This window comes from Rattus norvegicus, chromosome 18 (assembly GCF_021556685.1).
Source record: "Rattus norvegicus strain SHRSP/BbbUtx chromosome 18, alternate assembly SHRSP_T2T, whole genome shotgun sequence".
Classification (NCBI taxonomy): Eukaryota; Metazoa; Chordata; class Mammalia; order Rodentia; family Muridae; genus Rattus; species Rattus norvegicus.
In genome coordinates this window covers 28,621,341-28,635,234 of record NC_141551.1, presented here as the reverse complement: position 1 = coordinate 28,635,234, position 13,894 = coordinate 28,621,341, and the positions used below count along the sequence as shown (strand labels likewise).

Here is a 13,894-nt window from a genome sequence, read left to right as displayed (position 1 = left end):
TTCAAGGCCCATACCTAAACATAGTAAAAGCAACATACAGCAAACCAATAGCTAACATTAAACTAAATGGAGAGAAACTTGAAGAAATCCCACTAAAATCAGAGACTAGACAAGACTGCCCACCCTCTCCTTACTTATTCAAAGTAGTACTTGAAGACCTAACCAGAGAAATTAGACAATTAAAGGAGGTCAAAGGGGTACAAATTGGAAAGGAAGATGTCAAAATATCACTATTTGCAGGTGATATGATAGTATACTTAAGTGACCCCAAAAGTTCCACCATAGAGCTAACTAAGCCTGATAAAAAACTTCAGCAAATAAGACTGAACCCCCAGTGAACTAGATTGTTGGGGGGAGGGCGGCAATGGGGGGAGGGTGGGAAGGGGAATACCCATAAAGAAGGGGACGGGGAGGGATTAGGGGGATGTTTGCCCGGAAACCGGGAAAGGGAATAACACTCGAAATGTAAATAAGAAATACTCAAGCTAATAATAATAAAAAAAAAATTCAGCAAAGTAGCCGGGTATAAAATTAACTCAAACAAATCAGTACCCTTCCTCTACTCAAAGTATAAACAGGCTGAGAAAGAAATTAGAAAAAGGACACCCTTCACAATAGTCCCAAATAAATAAAATATCTCAGTGTCACTCTAACCAAGCAACTGAAAGATCTGTATGTTAAGAACTTCAGATCTCTGAAGAAAGAAACTGAAGATGTCAAAAGATGGTAAGATCTCCCATGCTTATGGATTGACAGGATTAATATAGTAAAAATGGCCATTTTGCCAAAAGCAATCTACAGATTCAATGCAATCCCCATCAAAATTCCAACTCAATTCCTCATAGAGTTAGAAAGAGCAATCTGCAAATTCATTTGCAAGAACAAAAAACCCAGAATAGAGAAAACTATCCTCAATAATAAAAGAACTTCTGGAGGAATCACCATCCTTAACTTCAAGCAGTATTACAGAGCAATAGTCATAAAGAAACTGTATAGTATTGGTACAGAGACAGGCAGATAGATCAGTGGAATAGAATTGAAGACCCAGAAATGAACCCACACACCTATGGTCACTTAATCTTTGACAACGGAACTAAAACCATCCAATGGAAAAAAGATAGCATTTTCAGCAAATGGTGCTGGTTCTACTGGAGGTCAGCATAGAGGAGAATGCAAATCTATCCATTCTCATCACCCTGTACAAAGCTTAAGTCAAAGTGGATCAAGGACTTCCACATCAAACCAGATACATTCAAACTAATAGAAGAAAAAGTGAGGAAGAGTCTCAATCACATGGGCACTGGAAAAAATTTCCTGAACAAAACACCAACGGCTTATGCCCTAAGATCAAGAATCGACAAATGGGACCTCATAAAACTGCAAAGTTTATGTAAGGCAAAGGACACTGTCATTAGGACAAAATGGCAACTAACAGGTTGGGAAAAGATATTTAGCATCCTACATCTGATAGAGGGCTATCAAAATATACAAAGAACTCAGGAAGTTAGACTGCAGGGAGATGAATAACCCTATTAAAACATGGGTTACAGAGCTAAACAAAGAATTCTCAGCTGAGGAATATTGAATGACTGAGAAGCACCTAAAGAAATGTTTCAACATCCTTAGTCATCAGAGAAATGCAAATCAAAACAACCCTGAGATTCCACCTCACACCAGTCAGAATGGCTAAGATCAAAAACTCAGGTGCCAACAGATGCTGGCAAGGATGTGGAGAAAGAGGAACACTCCTCCATTGTTGGTGGGATTGCAGACTGGTACAACCATTCTGGAAATCAGTCTGGAGGTTCCACAAAAAATTGGACATTGCACTACCTGAGGACCCAGCTATACCTCTCCTGGGCATATACCCAAATGATACTCCAACATACAACAAAGACACATGCTCCACTATGTTCATAGCAGCCTTATTTATAATAGCCAGAAACTGGAAAGAACCCAGACGCCCTTCAACAGAGCAATGGATACAGAAAATGTGGTACATCTACACAATGCAGTACAACTCAGCCATCAAAAACAATGACTTCATGAAATTCATAGGCAAATGGATTGAACTAGAAAATATCATCCTGAGTGAGGTAACCAGTCACAAAAAGACATACATGGTATGCACTTACTGATAAATGGATATTAGCCCAAAAACTTACCCAAGATACAATACACAGACCACATGAAGCTCAAGAAAAAGGACAACCAAAGTGCTGATCCTCCACTCCTTCTAAAAGGGGGGAGCAAAAATATTCATAGGAGAGGATATAGAGGCAAAGTTTAGAGCAGAGACTGAAGGAAGGAATGGCCATTCAGAACCTGCCCCACATGGGTATACAGGCCATATATATATATATACAGCCACCAAAACTAGATAATGTTGATGAAGCCAAGAAGTGCATGCTGACAGGAGCCTGATATAGCTGTCTCCTGAGAGGCACAGCCATAGCATGTCAAATACAGAGGCAAATGCTAGCAGCAAACCACTGAACTGAGAATGGGATCCATGTTGGAGAAATTAGAGAAAGGTTTGAAAGAGCTGAAGGGGCTTGCAAACCCATAAGAACAACAATGCCAACCAAACAGAGCTCACAGGGACTAAACCACTATTCAAAGACTATACATGAACTGACCCATGGCTCCAACTGCATATGTAGCAGAGGATGGCCTTGTTGGGCCCAATGGGAGGAGAATCCTTTGGTCCTGCCAATGCTGCCCCCACCAGTGTAGGGGAATGTTGGGGGGACAAGAAGGGGGAAGATGTGGAAGGGAACAGTCTTATAGAAGAAGGGGAGAGAGATGGGATAGGTGGCTTATGTCCAGGAAACTGGGAAAGGGAACAATATTTGAAATGTAAATAAAAAAATATCCAATAAAAGAAAACAAAAAAAATCATTCATTTCACCTAGATTTTCCAGTTTTGTTGAGTATAGGCTTTTGTAGTAGGATCTGATGGGGTTTTTTTTTCAATTTCTCCAGTTTCTGTTGTTATGTCTCCCTTGTCATTTCTCATCTTTTAAATTTGGATACTGTCTCTGTGCCCTCTAGTTAGTTTGGCTAAAGATTTATCTATCTTGTTGATTTTCTCAAAGAACCAGTTCCTAGTTTTGTTGATTCTTTATAAGGGTTCTTTTTGTTTCTACTTGGTTGGTTTCAGCCCTGAGTTTGATTATTTCCTGCCATCTACACCTCTTGTATTTGCTTCTTTTTCAAGAACTTCCAAATGTGCTGTTAAGCTGCCAATGTATGGTCTCTCCTATTTCTTTATGGAGGTACTCAGGGCTGAATTTTCCTCTTAGCCCTGCTTTAATAAGTTTGGATATGTTGTGCCTTTGTTTTCACTAAATTCTAAAAAGTCTTTATTCTTTCATATTTCTTCCCTGATCAAGTTATCATTGAGTAGAGTGTTGTTCAACTTCCATGTGTATATGGGCTTTCTCTTGTTTTCTTTATTATTGAAGACCAACGGACTAAGGTCTGTGGCAGTCCAATAGCATACCTGGGATTAATTCAATGTTCTTGTATCTGTTAGCATTTGTTTTGTGTCCAATTATATGGTCAGTTTTTAAAAATGTACCATGAGGTGCTGAGAAAAAGGTATATTCTCGTTTTAGGGTGAAATCTTCTGTAGATAGCTGTTAAATCCATTTGATTCATAACTTCCATTAGTTTCACTGTCTCTGTTTAGTTTCTGTTTCCATGATCAGTCTATTGGTGAGAGTGGGGTATTGAAGTCAGATATTATTATTGTGTGAGGTTCAAGGTGTGCTTTGAGCTTCAGTTATATTTCTTTTTCAAACTTCCCTTGCATTTAGGAAATAGATATTCAGAACTGATAGTTCATCTTGGTAGATTTTTCCTTTGATGATTGTGGAGGTTCTTTCCCCGTCATTTTTGATAATTTCTGGTTGGAACTCTATTTGATTGGATATTAGAATGGCTATTCCAAGTTGTTTCTTGGGACCATTTACTTGGAAAAATTTTTCCAACCTTTTACTCTGAGGTAGTGTCTGTCTTTGTCACTGAGGTGTGTTTCCTATATGCAGCAAAATGCTGAGTCCTATTTAACATATCCAGTCTGTTAGCCTATGTCTTCTTATTGGGGATTTAAGTCCATTGGCGTTGAGAGATATTAAGGACCAATGATTGTTGCTTCCTCTTATTGTTGTGGTTAGAGATGGAATTGTGTTTGTGTGACTATCTTCTTTTAGGTTTGTTATGAGAAGATCAATTTCTTGCTTTTTCTAGGATGTAGCTTCCCTCCTCGTGTTGGAGTTTTCCTATTATTACCCTCTCTAAGACTGGATTAGTCAAAAGTTATTGTTTAAATTGGTTTTGTCATGGAATATCTTGCTTTCTCCATCTATGGTAATTGAGAGTTTTGCTGGGTATACTAGCCTGGGCTGGCATTTTTGTTCTCTTATGGTCTGTATGAGATCTGACAAGATCTTCTGGCTTTTAGAGTCTCTGTTGAGAAGTATGATGTAATTCTTATAGGTCTGCCTTTATATATTACTTGACCTTTTCCCCTTACTGCTTTTAATATTCTTTCCTTGTTCTGTGCATTTCATGTTTGACTATTAAGTGACAGGAGGAATTTCTTTTCTGGTCCCATCTGTTTGGTGTTCTGTAGGCTTCTTGTATCAGGGAAGTTTTCTTCTATAATTGTTGAAGATGTTTGCTAGCCCTATGAATTGGGAATGTTTGCTCTTTTCTATACCTATTATACTTAGGTTTGATCTTTTCACTGTGTCCTGGATTTCTTGGATGTTTTGGATTAGGAGCTTTTTGCTTTTTGTATTTTCTTTGACTGTGTGTCAATGTCTTCTTTGGTATCTTGTATGCCTGAGATTCTCTCTTCTACCTCTTGTATTCTGTTGGTGATGTCTGCATCTGTGACTCCTGCTCTCTTTCCTAGGTTTCCATCTCCAGGGTTGTCTCCCTTTGTGATTTCTTTAATGTTTCTCTTTCCATTTTTAGATCCTGAACAGTTTTAATTCCTTCACCTGTTTGATTATGTTTTCCTGCATTTGTAAGGGATTTATGTGTTTCTTCTTTAAGGGCCTCTGTTTCCCTGTCTTGTCCTGTGTAAATAACTCCCTCCTTTTAAGCCTGTGAGCCTGGGGGTATCAGAAGTCCTGGGGGTCAAGCTGTCTCTGTCAAGATGGTGTTGCTGGAGCACAGGATCTGCTCCTATGTGCTGGTGTGAACCGGAAGGAACATGTGTCTCTGGCTGAGTGGGAGGTTCTTTGTTCCCTGGGTTCTGGGCGTCCCATTTAGAGCAGGCATTGGGGCAGTAGTGGAAGACTCACCTGTGAGTATGGGGGTGTCAGGAATCCTGGTGGTCCATCTGTCTCAGAGGTGGGGTCCCTGGAGCACAAGATCCACTTTCAGGCTTAGGTATGAATTAGAAGGAACCCATGCATCTTTTTGTCCAGTTTGGACAACATGCTGCTATTAGTGGAAGTTAGGACAGTTTCTTCCCCAGTGGCTGGTCTGCAACCTTTGAAGTATACACCACATGAAAGGTCTTATATGCTCATTGTGGTCCTTGAAATAGAACAAGGGTGTTGCCAGGAGTCTAATTGTCAAAAAGCCTTTTTCTTTAAAAAAAAAATCTTTAAGTGCCATACTCTGTAGATCTGAGGTCTTTTTTTTTCCACTGTGTGGTTTGTTTGTTTGTTTGTTTGTTTTGATATTTTTTATTTACAATTCAGGTGTTATTCCCTTTGCTGGTTTCCCATCCTTAAGCCCCCTATCATATCCCACTCCCCTTCCTCTATAACTGTATTCTCCTCCCTAACCACCCCCATTCCCACATCCATATCTGACATTCCCCTACACTGGGGGATCCAGCCTTGGTAGGACCAAGGGCTTCTCCTCCCATTGGGGCCCAACAAGGCCATCCTCTGTGTGATGGTTTATATATGCTTGGCCCAGGGAATGGCACTATTAGAAGGTGTGGCCTTGTTGGAGGAACTGTGTCACTGTGGGGATGGACTTGGGAGACCCTCCTCCTCTCTGCCTGGGGATGCTCAGTCTGTTCCTGGCTTCCTTCCGGTGAAGATGTAGAACTCAGCTCCTCCTGCACCATGCCTGCCTGGATGCTGCACCCCACCATGCCCCTGATGATAATGAACTGAACCTCTGAACCTGTAAGTCAGCCCCAATTAAATGTTGTCCTTTATAAAACTTACATTGGTCATGGTGTCTGTTCAAAGCAATAACACCCTAAGTAAGACACTCTGCTACACATGCAGCTGGAGCCATAGGTCTGTCTGTGTGTACTCTTTGGGTGGTGGTTCTGTCCATGATGACTCTAGATGGTTGGTATTGTTGTTCTTATGGGGTTGCAAGCCCCTTGAGCTCCTTCAATCCTTTCTCTAATTCCTCCAATTGGGATACCATTCTCAGCTCAATGGTTTGCTGTTAGCATTCTCCTCTGTATTTGTCACATTCTGGCAGAGTACCTCAGGAGATGGCTATACCAGGCTCCTGTCAGGATGCACTTCTTGTCTTCATCAATATTGTCTAGTTTCGGTGGCTGTACATATATGGGCTGGATCCCCAGGTGGGGCAGGCTCTGAATGGTCATTCCTTCAGTCTCTGCTCCAAACTTTGTCCCATATCCCCTCCTATGAATATTTTTGTTCCCCCTTTTAAGAAGGACTGAAGCATCCACACCTTGGTCATCCTTCTTCTTGAGCTTCATGTAGTCTTAGATTGTATCTTGGGTAATTCAAGCTTTTGGGCTAATATCAGTTTATCAGTGAGTGCATACCATGTGTGCCTTTTTGTGATTGGGTTACCTCACCCAGGATATTTTCTAGTTCAATCCATTTGCCTATGAATTTCATGAAGTCATTGTTTTTGATGGCTGAGTTGTACTGCATTGTGTAGATGTACCACATTTTCTGTATCCATTGCTCTGTTGAAGGGCGTCTGGGTACTTTCCAGTTTCTGGCTATTATAAATAAGGCTGCTATGAACATAGTGGAGAGCATGTGTCTTTGTTGTATGTTGGAGCATCTTTTGGGTATATGCCCAGGAGAGGTATAGCTGGGTCCTCAGGTAGTGCAATGCTCAATTTTTTGTGGAACCTCCAGACTGATTTCCAGAGTGATTGCACCAGTTTGCAATCCCACCAACAATGGAGGAGTGTTCCTCTTTCTCCACATCCTGTGTTGGCACCTGAGTTTTTGATCTTAGCCATTCTGACTGGTGTGAGGTGGAATCTCAGGGTTGTTGTGATTTGCATTTCCCTTATAACTAAGAATATTGAAAACTCTATAGGTATTTCTCAGTCACTCAATACTCCTCAGCTGAGAATTCTTTGTTTAGGTCTGTACCCCATTTTGAATAGGGACATTTGGCTCTCTGGAGTCTAGCTTCTTGAGTTCTTTGTATATATTGGGTATTAGCCTCCTGTCAGATGTAGGATTGGTAAAGATCTTTTCCCAACCTGTTGGTTGCTGGTTTGTCCTATTGACAGTGTCCTTTGCCTTACATAAGCTTTGCAGTTTTATGAGGTAATATGCTTTATACTGTAATATGTAAAAGTGCTTCATTTTATTAGAGACATATGCTGGGACATTGTCAATTTTAATTTTTACAGCTATTCCAATAGTTGTCATAACTTCTAACAAATGTGTTCTTACAGAATCAGCCTTTTCAGAACTTAAAGCCACCTGAAATTTAGAATATGATTCTCTGATATTATGCACATATTTTAACTCTGGAAAAAATGTAACACATCGATTTGCCAAATTTCATTTCTTTGAGTACCTTTTGAGTTATTCCCTGCAGGCAATGGAATTTGGTTATACCAAAAATAAGTAGAACATTTTCATATACCTTTTTTGGCTTGTTGCCAAGTGAGAAGAAAATATCTTTTTAATCCTTTGCTGTTAATATGTTTCTTATGAATGTCTGAAGTTTCTAGCACATTTTCTTTCAATAGCTGATTGACTTCAACATTACCTTGTGCTGGAGGGCCTGGTAGACCCATATGTGTAATATACAATGGATAGTTTCTATTTCTGACCACTTGTAATTGACGAGATAATGAAACTAATTTTGAATCATCTGGAATAAGTTCAACAGTTACTATATGCAAAACAACTCTCTCTACATATTGAAGAAGTATATTAAGTAATTATTGTAAGAGATTGAGGAAAATCATATATAACACCATAAGAATTGAATGTGACTGATTTTTTAATTAAATCATATGAACTTTGAATTATTTTACTTATATTCTCTTACCTGCTTTTCCTGGTATTTGCATCAGTATAGAATGTTCAACTTCCAGAAATTGATGTTCCTTTCACTATATGAGAGAGAATACAATTAGTTGTATATGATATATAAATATATATTGAAGTCTGTGGTGGTTTGAATATGCTTGGCACAAGGAGTGGCACTACTAGGAAACATGATCTTGTTGGAGTAGGTGTGGTCTTTTGGAGGAAGTGTGTCACTATGGGGGTAGTCTTTCAGAGAGCCTCCTAACTCCCTGGAAACCAGTCTTCTGTTTGCCTTCAGAACAAGATAGAAAACTCTCAGCTCCTTCTCTAGCATCACATCTGCTTGCATGCTGCCATGCTTCCGGATATGATGATGATGGACTAAACCTCTAAAACAGTAAGCCAGCCCTAAATAAATGTTGTCCCTTGTAAGTGTTGCCTTGGTCATGATGCCTCTTCATAGTAATGGAAACCCTAAGACAAAGTTACATGCATTGGGGATATTTGTTGTTTATTTCTCACAAAAAAATTTACTGCAAGCCCTTTCCCAAAGTTCATTTTCTGCCTATAATGAGGCGATTTCTGCATTAGCAAAAGGTACTATGATTTCTACTGGATCTGTTCCTGCTAATTGACAAAGTATCATTTTTCTGTTCAGAATCAGTTCAGAAACCTTTTCTATAAGTCTTTAATTTTTTAATTATTTATTTGTTTTATGGATATGAGTACACTGTAGGTGTCTTCAGACATACCAGATCCCATTACAGATGGTTGTGAGCCACCACGTGGTTGCTGGGAATTGAACTCAGAACCTCTGGAAAAGCAGTCGGTGCTCATAACTGCTGAGCCATCTCTCCAGTCCCTAAATCTTTAATTATTTTTACTCTGTTTGTGTGCTAAAAATACCCATTCTAAGACATAATCTCCTCTCTGCATAAGAATTCCTGTGGAAGAGTGAGTAAAGGCAAAATCACTAAAATACAGGCCATCTGGAGAGAGCCCCTGGGCAGCACCCCACGAGCGAACCTGAGCCTCGGGACCACAGGTAAGACCAAATTTTCTGCTGCAAGAAAGCTGCCTGGTGAGCTTGGGACACACGGAAGCAGAATTTCTCTAAGACCGGGCACGTTCTGTGTTTACCGGAAGTCCCACACCCGCGGATCCCGGCCCGCAGCAGCTCTCTGCTCCCAGACCCGGTGAGAGAGAGACCCAACCGCCTGGTCAGGTGGGCACTCCTGAGGCTGCAAAGCGGAAGAGACCACCAACACTGCTCACCCCTGCCCACATCCCTGGCCCAAGAGGAAACTGTATAAGGCCTCTGGGCTCCCGTGGGGGAGCGGCAGGACCCCTGCCAGAGACACCGCCGGACCCTGAAGGAAACAGACCGGATAAACAGTTCTCTGCACCCAAATCCCGTGGGAGGGAGAGCTAAACCTTCAGAGAGGCAGACAAGCCTGGGAAACCAGAAGAGACTGCTCCCTGCACACACATCTCGGACGCCAGAGGAAAAAGCCAAAGACCATCTGGAACCCTGGTGCACTGAAGCTCCCGGAAGGGGCGGCACAGGTCTTCCTGATTGCTGCCGCTGCAGAGAGCCCCTGGGCAGCACCCCACGAGCAAACCTGAGCCTCGGGACCACAGGTAAGACCAAATTTTCTGCTGCAAGAAAGCTGCCTGGTGAACTCAAGACACAGGCCCACAGGAACAGCTGAAGACCTGTAGAGAGGAAAAACTACACGCCCGAAAGCAGAACACTCTGTCCCCATAACTGACTGAAAGAGAGGAAAACAGGTCTACAGCACTCCTGACACACAGGCTTATAGGACAGTCTAGCCACTGTCAGAAATAGCAGAACAAAGTAACACTAGAGATAATCTGATGGCGAGAGGCAAGCGCAGGAACCCAAGCAACAGAAACCAAGACTACATGCCATCATCGGAGCCCAATTCTCCCACCAAAACAAACATGGAATATCCAAACACACCAGAAAAGCAAGATCTAGTTTCAAAATCATATTTGATCATGATGCTGGAGGACTTCAAGAAAGACATGAACACACTTAGGGAAGCACAGGAAAACATTAATAAACAAGTAAAAGCCTACAGAGAGGAATCACAAAAATCCCTGAAAGAATTCCAGGAAAACACAATCAAACAGTTGAAGGAATTAAAAATGGAAATAGAAGCAATCAAGAAAGAACACGTGGAAACAACCCTGGATATAGAAAACCAAAAGAAGAGACAAGGAGCTGTAGATACAAGCTTCACCAACAGAATACAAGAGATGGAAGAGAGAATCTCAGGAGCAGAAGATTCCATAGAAATCATTGACTCAACTGTCAAAGATAATGTAAAGCGGAAAAAGCTACTGGTCCAAAACATACAGGAAATCCAGGACTCAATGAGAAGATCAAACCTAAGGATAATAGGTATAGAAGAGAGTGAAGACTCCCAGCTCAAAGGACCAGTAAATATCTTCAACAAAATCATAGAAGAAAACTTCCCTAACCTAAAAAAAGAGATACCCATAGACATACAAGAAGCCTACAGAACTCCAAATAGATTGGACCAGAAAAGAAACACCTCCCGTCACATAATTGTCAAAACACCAAACGCACAAAATAAAGAAAGAATATTAAAAGCAGTAAGGGAAAAAGGTCAAGTAACATATAAAGGGAGACCTATCAGAATCACACCAGACTTCTCGCCAGAAACTATGAAGGCCAGAAGATCCTGGACTGATGTCATACAGACCCTAAGAGAACACAAATGCCAGCCCAGGTTACTGTATCCAGCAAAACTCTCAATTAACATTGATGGAGAAACCAAGATATTCCATGACAAAACCAAATTTACACAATATCTTTCTACAAATCCAGCACTACAAAGGATAATAAATGGTAAAGCCCAACATAAGGAGGCAAGCTATACCCTAGAAGAAGCAAGAAACTAATCGTCTTGGCAACAAAACAAAGAGAATGAAAGCACACAAACATAGCCTCACATCCAAATATGAATATAACGGGAAGCAATAATCACTATTCCTTAATATCTCTCAATATCAATGGCCTCAACTCCCCAATAAAAAGACATAGATTAACAAACTGGATACGCAACGAGGACCCTGCATTCTGCTGCCTACAGGAAACACACCTCAGAGACAAAGACAGACACTACCTCAGAGTGAAAGGCTGGAAAACAACTTTCCAAGCAAATGGTCAGAAGAAGCAAGCTGGAGTAGCCATTCTAATATCAAATAAAATCAATTTCCAACTAAAAGTCATCAAAAAAGATAAGGAAGGACACTTCATATTCATCAAAGGAAAAATCAACCGAGATGAACTCTCAATCCTAAATATCTATGCCCCAAATACAAGGGCACCTACATACGTAAAAGAAACCTTACTAAAGCTCAAAACACACATTGCACCTCACACAATAATAGTGGGAGATTTCAACACCCCACTCTCATCAATGGACAGATCATGGAAACAGAAATTAAACAGTGATGTAGACAGACTAAGAGAAGTCATGAGCCAAATGGACTTAACGGATATTTATAGAACATTCTATCCTAAAGCAAAAGGATATACCTTCTTCTCAGCTCCTCATGGTACTTTCTCCAAAATTGACCATATAATTGGTCAAAAAACGGGCCTCAACAGGTACAGAAAGATAGAAATAATCCCATGCGTGCTATCGGACCACCACGGCCTAAAACTGGTCTTCAATAACAATAAGGGAAAAATGCCCACATATACGTGGAAATTGAACAATGCTCTACTCAATGATAACCTGGTCAAGGAAGAAATAAAGAAAGAAATTAAAAACTTTTTAGAATTTAATGAAAATGAAGATACAACATACTCAAACTTATGGGACACAATGAAAGCTGTGCTAAGAGGAAAACTCATAGCGCTGAGTGCCTGCAGAAAGAAACAGGAAAGAGCATATGTCAGCAGCTTGACAGCACACCTAAAAGCTCTAGAACAAAAAGAAGCAAATACACCCAGGAGGAGTAGAAGGCAGGAAATAATCAAACTCAGAGCTGAAATCAACCAAGTAGAAACAAAAAGGACCATAGAAAGAATCAACAGAACCAAAAGTTGGTTCTTTGAGAAAATCAACAAGATAGATAAACCCTTAGCCAGACTAACGAGAGGACACAGAGAGTGTGTCCAAATTAACAAAATCAGAAATGAAAAGGGAGACATAACTACAGATTCGGAGGAAATTCAAAAAATCATCAGATCTTACTATAAAAACCTATATTCAACAAAATTTGAAAATCTTCAGGAAATGGACAATTTCCTAGACAGATACCAGGTATCGAAGTTAAATCAGGAACAGATAAACCAGTTAAACAACCCCATAACTCCTAAGGAAATAGAAGCAGTCATTAAAGGTCTCCCAACCAAAAAGAGCCCAGGTCCAGACGGGTTTAGTGCAGAATTCTATCAAACCTTCATAGAAGACCTCATACCAATATTATCCAAACTATTCCACAAAATTGAAACAGATGGAGCCCTACCGAATTCCTTCTACGAAGCCACAATTACTCTTATACCTAAACCACACAAAGACACAACAAAGAAAGAGAACTTCAGACCAATTTCCCTTATGAATATCGACGCAAAAATACTCAATAAAATTCTGGCAAACCGAATTCAAGAGCACATCAAAACAATCATCCACCATGATCAAGTAGGCTTCATCCCAGGCATGCAGGGATGGTTTAATATACGGAAAACCATCAATGTGATCCATTATATAAACAAACTGAAAGAACAGAACCACATGATCATTTCATTAGATGCTGAGAAAGCATTTGACAAAATTCAACACCCCTTCATGATAAAAGTCCTGGAAAGAATAGGAATTCAAGGCCCATACCTAAACATAGTAAAAGCCATATACAGCAAACCAGTTGCTAACATTAAACTAAGTGGAGAGAAACTTGAAGCAATCCCACTAAAATCAGGGACTAGACAAGGCTGCCCACTCTCTCCCTACTTATTCAATATAGTTCTTGAAGTTCTAGCCAGAGCAATCAGACAACAAAAGGAGATCAAGGGGATACAGATCGGAAAAGAAGAAGTCAAAATATCACTATTTGCAGATGACATGATAGTATATTTAAGTGATCCCAAAAGTTCCACCAGAGAACTACTAAAGCTGATAAACAACTTCAGCAAAGTGGCTGGGTATAAAATTAACTCAAATAAATCAGTTGCCTTCCTCTATACAAAAGAGAAGCAAGCCGAGAAAGAAATTAGGGAAACGACACCCTTCATAATAGACCCAAATAATATAAAGTACCTCGGTGTGACTTTAACCAAGCAAGTAAAAGATCTGTACAATAAGAACTTCAAGACACTGAGGAAAGAAATTGAAGAAGACCTCAGAAGATGGAAAGATCTCCCATGCTCGTGGATTGGCAGGATTAATATAGTAAAAATGGCCATTTTACCAAAAGCAATCTACAGATTCAATGCAATCCCCATCAAAATACCAATCCAATTCTTCAAAGAGTTAGACAGAACAATTTGCAAATTCATCTGGAATAACAAAAAACCCAGGATAGCTAAAGCTATCCTCAACAATAAAAGGACTTCAGGGGGAATCACTATCCCTGAACTCAAG

General features: G+C 40.2%; 1 long non-coding RNA gene across 1 annotated transcript in view; it reads right to left on the bottom strand.

Moving 5' to 3' along the window:
• Nucleotides 1-13,894, bottom strand: part of LOC147999737 (uncharacterized) — a 144,997-nt gene that overhangs the window by 82,650 nt on the left and 48,453 nt on the right. Inside the window, exon 2 of the long non-coding RNA XR_015642894.1 lies at nucleotides 8,272-8,335. This is a non-coding gene — a long non-coding RNA (uncharacterized LOC147999737). The remainder of the gene's footprint in view (nucleotides 1-8,271; nucleotides 8,336-13,894) is intronic.